Raw genomic sequence first — 9,485 nt, 5'->3', positions numbered from 1 at the left:
ATAAATGAATAAAATTATGTATAAAAATATATAAAAATACATTGGCGGCATCGTAGATTCGTAGAACCTGGCAGATAACGGAAAGAGCGCACCCCCTACTCAACATGTCAGCTATACACAATAATTCGCTGACAGTCAAAGTTGGGATCGGTCAGGTAGCTGTGCCGACAAAGTAAACAAGAGAGAGAGATACCGCCATAAACTCCTTCGGAACGATCAGTGTCTATTGAAGGGCGGTATTATAAATATTTGGAGCGATTGTACAATGATCTCGCTTTCAAGAGATATCACACTTCATCCCGCCCATGTATTAACTTCTACTTACGTATTTTCCCTTAGCGCTACAACTGTTTATTAAACAAATGTGTATTATGCATATATGTAATATATTCTTATTAAATAAAATTGTCAAACATCTGAGATATTTTTCGGTGGTTCTGATGGGAAAACATCGTGGCTCATGATGTTTCGAAACCACGGTCGAGTTGACCAGAAACTACGGGGTTGACCATAAAAAAAAGTTCTAGCAGCTACTCGAAGCTGCTCAGCAGGTGGTGGACCAGTACTTTCGCGGAAGGAGTCGGCGAGTCCTTCTGAAGCCCCAATGCTTCTACATGAGTTTCACTATACTTTCAATTTTTTAGTACGCTACTATAGGCTACGCCGGGGCATCTTTCGAATCCAAAATTTCGCCCCCCACGACGTAGAATTCTCACTACGGTTACGGTAATGTGAACAGGCCTTTAGGCGAACACTCGAATAATTTCGTAATACTCTGGTGGATTTTGCGGGCACCATCATTGAGTTGCGGTGCACGACTCGATACCTACTAATCCATCTCTCAAAATTTTCCTACGGGAAAATTTTCTCCACTCGATGGCCAAATTTGTTAGTGAAAATGTTTTTAGCATCCCTGAAAGAAACCCGACCTTCGATTTCTTGTCATATCTACAGCATTCCCCTCCTGTTGATAAACACTTGATACCTCTGCGACTTGCAGCCCGCAAAGCCGTAGACATTGTACACAAGTAAAATCCGTGCCATTTTGCAAGGGAAAAATCTGAAAAAATTCTCAGACATGTCAGAATTTTTTCAGATTTTTCGCAAGGCGTTAAATAAGGAAAAACCTCAAAAAACTGATTTTTCGAATTTTCGCGATTACTCCCCCCTTGGTTGAGATATAGGGCTAAAAATTGGAGAGAATGTTTCTTTTTCGATATGCTATCGAATGGCGCAAACGGTGCTTCATTCGGCTCAAGGGCACATTTGACCCCCTTATCCAGCTAGGCCCTTTCAGTCAATTCGGAGCATAGGGGTTTTCAGAAGTTTAGCTAAGATTTGTCTGATATTTTGAACATGCATATTATAGTGGGTAGTAATCATTTTTCTTTATGTTTTTGATAGTTCAGAGAATTGTTCAATAGTATGTCGAATGATTGGCGAAATAAGATGACACAGGAAGAGATGAAGATCATGCAAAAATACGGTGATAGAGGTGTGTTCTTCATATTTGTATATATAGGTAAGAAGCCCATTAACAATAACTAACACTTTTCCACGTTAAGATAAAAATATAAAACAGGATAGATTTGTATTATTGTACATTATACAGGGTGTCCCAGAACTAGTGTTAGGCCTTGAAATGGGGTGGAGCCATGGTGATTTTAAACAACTTTTTCCTTTGCAAAAAAGTTGTCCGAGGCGTGGTAGTCGAGTTATTAACAAAAACTCTCGACGAATCAGAGCGCGAGTATACAAGGCGGGCAGGAGCGAGGTAACCGCCTCGTGCGTTGTCGCGCCCGTACGTCGCGCTCGTGACGGGAGCACAAGATGAAAGAAATGTTACATGCAAAAATGAANTTCATTTTTGCATGTAACATTTCTTTCATCTTGTGCTCCCGTCACGAGCGCGACGTACGGGCGCGACAACGCACGAGGCGGTTACCTCGCTCCTGCCCGCCTTGTATACTCGCGCTCTGATTCGTCGAGAGTTTTTGTTAATAACTCGACTACCACGCCTCGGACAACTTTTTTGCAAAGGAAAAAGTTGTTTAAAATCACCATGGCTCCACCCCATTTCAAGGCCTAACACTAGTTCTGGGACACCCTGTATATTAGATAATGACTTCAAGATACTTGATGTCTAATTATAAAGAACCACAATTATATCAAAGTAGTACTTATTACACATGCCATATTTGTATATGTATACAGGATGTCCCAAAATATGTGTACACATTTTAACCCTTAGCCCTCCTCGATTTATTTTCTTCCTAAATTTGTATTGTTATCTCAGCATGACACAGCAGAAGTAAAGGGTCAGTTAATCATAAAGTCGGTGTTTATCGAAGTCTTATTTTCAGAATGTAATACGATCTACAAACATTATTTAATAAGTGTGTATACATTTTTCGAGACGCCCTCTACGTATAAATAACTCAACATTCAGAACATTATTTCAATAATGTTATGCTAACAATACACTCTCGTCGAGGCAACACAAGAGCACCAGAGTGCGAGGATGTACTTGCGTCATTTCGTATCGTCTTGTCTCACGTCTTCAGCGCTCAAATTGATTTTTTACTATAAGGCGAGGACAAATCGAAAATTTTAGAACATTCATATCCAATCACGGAAGCATAATAATTTCATCTTTGAAGACAGATGATGTTGTCTTTATAATGGCTCGGATAAGCAGAAACGGAGAAGACATAAAACACGGAAAATTTCTTTAGAATTGAAAACAAATAAATTTATCAAAGTGGTCACTGCTGAAACATGAATGCAAAGCTTAAATTAGGATATTATGCAGGGTATTTCGCAAGAAGTGTTAGAATCGGAAGTGATAAAGTGGGAGGGCAATTCTGAATAACAATTTTCTTTGGCAAAATGTAAAATGGGGCTTGGTTTTTTAATTATAAACGAAAAACACTGACCAGCGAGAGTGCGCGATCTGCCCGTCATCTGACGGTCGTCTTGGCTTAAGTCGTGATGCTCAGCCGTAACCCAGCGGTCAAGTGATCCGATTAATACGAGGTGATTTAAGAAAATAATTATTTGTTCTTTATTGTGAATAAAAATTAATACACTTAACCGTTATTCGTATGGAATGGATAGGCAAAAGAGGAATTCAGTAAGATAAATGAGAAACTAAAAAGTCGCAGCGAACATTGAATTTAAGAATATTGGAAATCATTACAGATTGGACTTACCCATTCATCCGCAAGTGCACCTGCTTACGATAGGACACAATCAGTGGGTCAGCATTGCCGCTCGCAGGTAGAATCGGCCACAGCTGTTCTTCTGTTCTGGGGAAGTGTTACGTCGCAAATAAGCTGTTTGCTTGACTTGCGTGTTTCAAATTTTTATTAATAATAGGATAGGGAATATTTAGGAGGATAGGTGTAAGGGGAAGTAAAAATAATAAATAAAATCGTAATTTTGGGGGTAAACCCCGAGGAAAAAGACCTTGCGGCCAAAACCTCATAAAAGAAGAATATTTATTGCGTAATAAATTGAACAAACGATTTGTGTAATAAGGACGAATCGCTCGGAGTGACTAACGAATAACATTGTAGAAGATTCGGAGTATCTGATTTCCGTCAGTATTTAACAAGAGAGATTTGAATGATCCCCCTTCTTGGTCGCGAAGGCGACGCGTTTATGGGACGAGAGGGGTTCCGATGAACCCCCTTCCCTGATCGCGAGTGCGATCCGATTAATGGGACGGCAAAGTTCCCTGATCGCGAGTGCGATCCGATTAATGGGATGGCAAAGCTCCCTGATCGCGAGTGCGATCCGATTTATGGGAAGACAGAGTCCCTGACCGCGGATGCGATCCGATTTATAGGAAGACAGAGTTCCCTGTTCGCGGATGCGGCGTGAGATGGTTTCGCGGTCACAACACTTTATCGGTAACTCGATATGCGAACATAGAACAAAACGGAACTACTATTATCACGCACCGCGATACTCTTATTTCAAATTTCGCCGGAGCTCCGAGGAGCGAGATGTTGCTCTGAACGCTCTGAATCGCGAACCCACTCTAATTCCTCTCGATTCCTCGTAACGACTGTCCGAAAGTTATGCATCGATAGGCTGAGAATATCCGTACGAGAGGGGATAATGTTTAAACAAAATACTCGCCATGAGAGGCGAAGGCAAACTCTCGAGTGGTTTACGACTTGCACGTGTTTATGCTAGGACCGATACGGAAAAACATTAAGAGACAAAGACCCTGCCTCGAGTCGTATTTCGAGGCGTAGGGCTGCTCACGGTGGTCTACGGACCGAACCACTTGAAAACGAAAAGGAATTCTCGAATCGCGGTCGAACTGTTTATTCCGCGATTAAACATACTCCCCCCGTTGGGGAAGGCCTTAACAGGAAGGAGCCCTGCAATGACATTTCACTACAAGATGACTTTCACTGTACACTTAAAAATTTTAACACGCTAAGATTGTTGCTCCTGCGTTCTGTCAATACACGTCTTTGAAAGGAGTCGATTTTTTTTTATTCACAAAATGAACTTCACTGCACATTCACTGACCGCGTGGCCCGTGAACTACACGATGCACGAAGGGCGCTACTCGATCGGCATGACGCTCTTTGGCCGGTATTCAGAGTCGTTACTTATTTTTAAGATCGTCTTAAGAATTTGCTATCCCTGTCTATCCCATATTTCCAGTCCCTGTCTTGTACAGGGAACAGGGACTTAGGCAAATGCTCAAGACGATCTTAAGAATAAGAAACGACTCTGAATACTGGCCTTTGTATCGGCATCGGCGGATAACCATCTTCGTGTTAAGGCCTGTTCATATTACCGTAACTGTAGTGAGAATTCTACGTGGTGGGGGGCGAAATTTTGGACTCGAGAGATGCCCCGACGTAGCCTACTGTACCGTAGTAAAAAATTGAAATTATGAGGAACCCATGTGAAAACACGGGGGCTTCAGAAGTGTCCGCCGACTCGTTCCGCAGACTAGCGCGAAAGTACTGGTCGACTACCCGCTGAGTACCTGCTAGACGTTTTTTTTATGGCCGATCCCGTAGTTTCTGGTCAACTCGACCGTGATTTCGAAACATCGTGAGCCACGATGTTTTCCGACCAGAACTACCGTAAAATCTCAGATGTTTGATAATTTTATTTAATAAGTGTTAAAAATTCGAGTAAGTCGGAGAGATCCGCATAAGTTTCATGCGCCTCCGCAAGAATTGAATGAAACAGGAGACTATTTCCAGGTGGAATTAACGGTCAGTTAATTCCCCGAAAATATAAATAATTATGTGTGTTCGCGAGAATTTCAAATAAAAGTTACAGTTGAGCCGAATTGTTATGGCAAAATGATATCTTGGGAAAAGAATTGCACAGATAAATTTAGACTTAATCATTAAAGGAAAAGTGCAAAGCTCATGTTTAAAGCATGTACTTTAAGGATATAATTGTATGACACGTTAAACATGCTTCGAATTTTACGACATTGAGAAGCATGAAAATTCGTCAATTTTGACAGGCTATATCTCAACAATGGATTAATATTTTTTTATTAATAATTTACGGCATTTAATGTGATTTAATGTAATTTATAACAAATATGCTATATCAAAAAATTGCTGCTCTATACTTCGTAAATTGCATTTTGGCCAGCTTTTTCGCGATCCGGATCACTATGCGCCGGGGCATCTCCCGAGTCCAAAATTTCGCCCCCCATCTCGTAGAATTTTCACTACGGTTACTGTAATGTAAACAGGCCTTTAGGCGAACATCCGGATCATTTCGTAATACTCTGTTGGATTTTTCGGGCTCCATCATTAAGTTGAGGTGCACGACTCGATAACATTTTCATTAACGAATTTAGCCATCGAGTGGGGAAAATTCTCCCGAAGGAAAATTGTGAGAGACGAATCAGTAGGTATCGAATCGTGCACGTCAACTCAATGGCGGAGCCCGAAAAATCCAACAGAATATTACGAAATGATCCGGGTGTTCGCCTAATGCGAAGATGGTTATCCGCCGACTCCGATACAAAGAGCGTCATCCCGATCGAATCGCGACCTTCGTGCATCATGTAGTTCACGGGCCACGCGGACAGTGAATGTGCAGTGAAGTTTATTTTATGAATGAAAAACAATCGGCTCCTTTTGGAGACGTGTATTGAAAGAACGTAGGAGCAACAATCTTAGTGTGTTAAAATTGTTAAGTGTAAAATGGTAGTCATCGTGCGGTGGATTGCCATTGGGGGGCTTCTTTCCTGGACAGAAGATCAGCTGCGGCCGACCATCTGGCCTACCTGAGAGCGGCAAAGACGCTGACCCACTGATCGTGGCCCATCGTGAGCAGGTGCACTTGCGGATGAATGGGTAAGTCTAATCTTTACAGTTTTTGTATTTTCTTCAAAATTTAATGTTCCCTACGATTTGTGAATTCCTCATTTATCCTATCATCATCCACCAATTATCAACAATGTATCATTTCATTCCCATCCATTCCACGTGAATAACGGTTAAGTGTATTAATTGTTATTCATAATAACGAACGAACAACAATTTCCTTGCATTGTCATTGCATGTTATTCGTTATTTTCTTAAAACGCTTCGTACTGAGCGGAGCGCTTGTTCAATCGCGTCAAAGGCCGGGCGGCCTGATCCGAGCCAACGTTCCCGAGTTGGAGCTCGTGCTAACCGAGCGCTCTTATTGGTCCGTGTTTTTCGTTAATAACTCGGTAACTCAGCTCCATTCTGCATTTTGCCAATGGAACTTGTTGTTCACTATGACCATCCTAATCTGCCATTTTCAGCTCTAACACTTTTTCTGAGACATCCTGTATATGTCATATATTCTTATTAAATAAAATTGTCAAACATCAGTATGTATCGCTGTATCTCGGCGTAACCTACAGTACCGTAGTAAAAAATTGAAAGTATTGGGAAACCCATGTAAAAGCACGGGGGTTTCAGAAGGGCCCGCCGACTCGTTCCGCAGACTAGCGTGAAAGTACGGGTCGACCACCTGCTGAGCAGCTTTGAGTAGCTGCTAGATCTTTTCTTTATGGCCGACCCCGCAGTTTCTGGTCAACTCGACCGCGATTTCGAAATATCGTGAGCCACGGTGTTTTCTCACCAGAACCACCGTAAAATATCTCAGATGTTTGACAATTTTATTTAATAAGCATATATTACATATATGTATAATACACATTTATTTAATAAACAGTTGTAGCGCTTAGAGAGATAATATGAAAGAATAAAATATAATAAATCAATAAAATTATGTATAAAAATGTATAAAAATACATTGGCGGCATCGTAGATTCATAGAACCCGGCAGATAACGGAAAGACTCCACCCTCTACTTATCTCCGAAGATGTCAGCTATACACAATAATTCGCTGACAGTCAAAGTTGGGATCGGTCAGGTAGCTGTGCCGAAAAAGTAAACAAGATAGAGAGAGACCGCGATAAACTCCTTCGGAAGGACCAGTGTCTATTGAAGGGCGGTATTATAAATATTTGGAGCAATTGTACAATGATCTCGCTTTCAAGAGATATCACACTTGATCCCGCCTATGTATTAACTTCTACTTATGTATTTACCCTTAGCGCTACAACTGTTTATTAAACAAATGTGTATCATACATGTTAACACTCTCACGAGTGTTAGTGAGTGGATGGTCAAGGGAAAGTAACGATGCACCGTAAGTGTTCAAAATTGGTTTATTATCTTCTCTTTTCTGACGGCTAGTAGCGACGCGTTTGGGACTGTAGCAACTGCGCCGAACAACTGCGATTGAACTTTCCGAAAGAACTGTCCTCTCATAAAACGCGCCTACTATTTATTCGGGTCCTAAGACCCGACTCCTCCCTCGCTATCAATCGACGCCGTCGATCGTCGGGAACCGCGTTCTCCCTTTCTATAATCAACCCCGAGGAAAATGCCCAATCTCTCGGTCGATAACCGCCCTTTTCTCGGACTCCCACGCCCCGGCGGAATCTGCACCAATCTCCTTTCTTCTAGCATCCCCAAACACTTAGGCCCTAAACATCGCGCGGTCCGCGGCCCGAAGTAGACCCCCCAGGCCTCGTCTAACTGCGTACGCCAAAGATATTGGCAGCCATGTGTTTATACTCAGCCCTCGAACCCGAGTCGATGCTATTTTCTTTCCAGGAAGAGGCCATAAATTGACTTTGATAAGTTCGATAGTTATCGAGTCCAGGTTTGTCCTAAAACAATTCTCTTATCCCGCATTCCAGACGCTCGCTACACAGCCGTGTCCGTTGACATATTTGCCATTGACAAGCTCAGCTCGTTCCCGCATTCACCCAAGCTTGGCTTGTGACGTGGGGAAAACTCTTCTTGAGAAAACCCACGCCAGGAACGGCCGTTACAGTAATAAATAAATCTACCCGCGCGTCGTCGACCAAATATATTTACGAGCAAAAAAGATACTGATTTAAGACTAAACACGCACTATACAACCGATACTTGGGATATGTGAGCTACGCGAGCCAGCTCCTCCCGGAAACACAAGCGAGCCCTTTCAGACGCAATTTCCCTGCCAAATGTCAAGTGCCTGGCGCACACATCAAGTCCGCCAAGGACCCACAGGGTCCGGTGACAATCCGCACGCAGTCATAAAAAAGGCTAACCGGACCAAGGCTCAAACTACAGGCGTTGTCTATTCGTTCGTTTTCTCGCTCGACCCAACGATTGACGTAAGCCATAAACCCTACTTCAATTTTCCACGGGTGCTTGCGTTCGGGAGGTCTGCCAAATAATTTATTGCATAACAGCAAAAAAACTACGTGCATTGACGGTCTCCGGAATTGCAATAGAGTCTACTCTCTCTGAAGTGCTCTCCTTCCAGACGACACGCCTCCACAGGGCAATTGGGTCGCAGAGGAAGATCCCCAGTCTTCTTCTGTCCCGAACTCGTCGTTCTATCAATCGTCATCGGTTGGAGACGAGGAAAGCGGCCCCGACGATCCAAAATTCGAACCGTCGTGCACGCGGCCTACGCAGCGGTGTCTAAACCGCTACGTTGAGACGCTCGCTCTTAGAAGTCGCAATTCCCGTCCATACACTCAAGTTCACGTCGGTAACAATACATACAGGGTGTTCCGTAAAGGGTGTAAGAGCCGAAAATGGCAGATAGGGAGGGTCTTCCTGAACAACAATTTCCTTTGGCAAAATGCAGAATGGGGCTTGGTTACCGAGTTATTAACAAAAAACACGGACCAATCAGAGCGCTCGGTCTACGCGGGCTCCGACTCGGGAGCGTTGGCTCCGGCTCGGGATCGGATCCGGGCCAACGCTCCCGAGTCGGAGCCCGCGTAGACCGAGCGCTCTGATTGGTCCGTGTTTTTTGTTAATAACTCGGTAACCAAGCCCCATTCTGCATTTTGCCAAAGGAAATTGTTGTTCAGGAAGACCCTCCCTATCTGCCATTTTCGGCTCTTACACCCTTTACGGAACACCCTGTATATAGA

The sequence above is a fragment of the Ceratina calcarata genome, unplaced genomic scaffold (assembly GCF_001652005.2).
Source record: "Ceratina calcarata isolate Rehan_Ccalc_2016 unplaced genomic scaffold, ASM165200v1 scaffold679, whole genome shotgun sequence".
Classification (NCBI taxonomy): domain Eukaryota; kingdom Metazoa; phylum Arthropoda; class Insecta; order Hymenoptera; family Apidae; genus Ceratina; species Ceratina calcarata.
Note: the sequence above shows the minus strand (reverse complement) of the source record.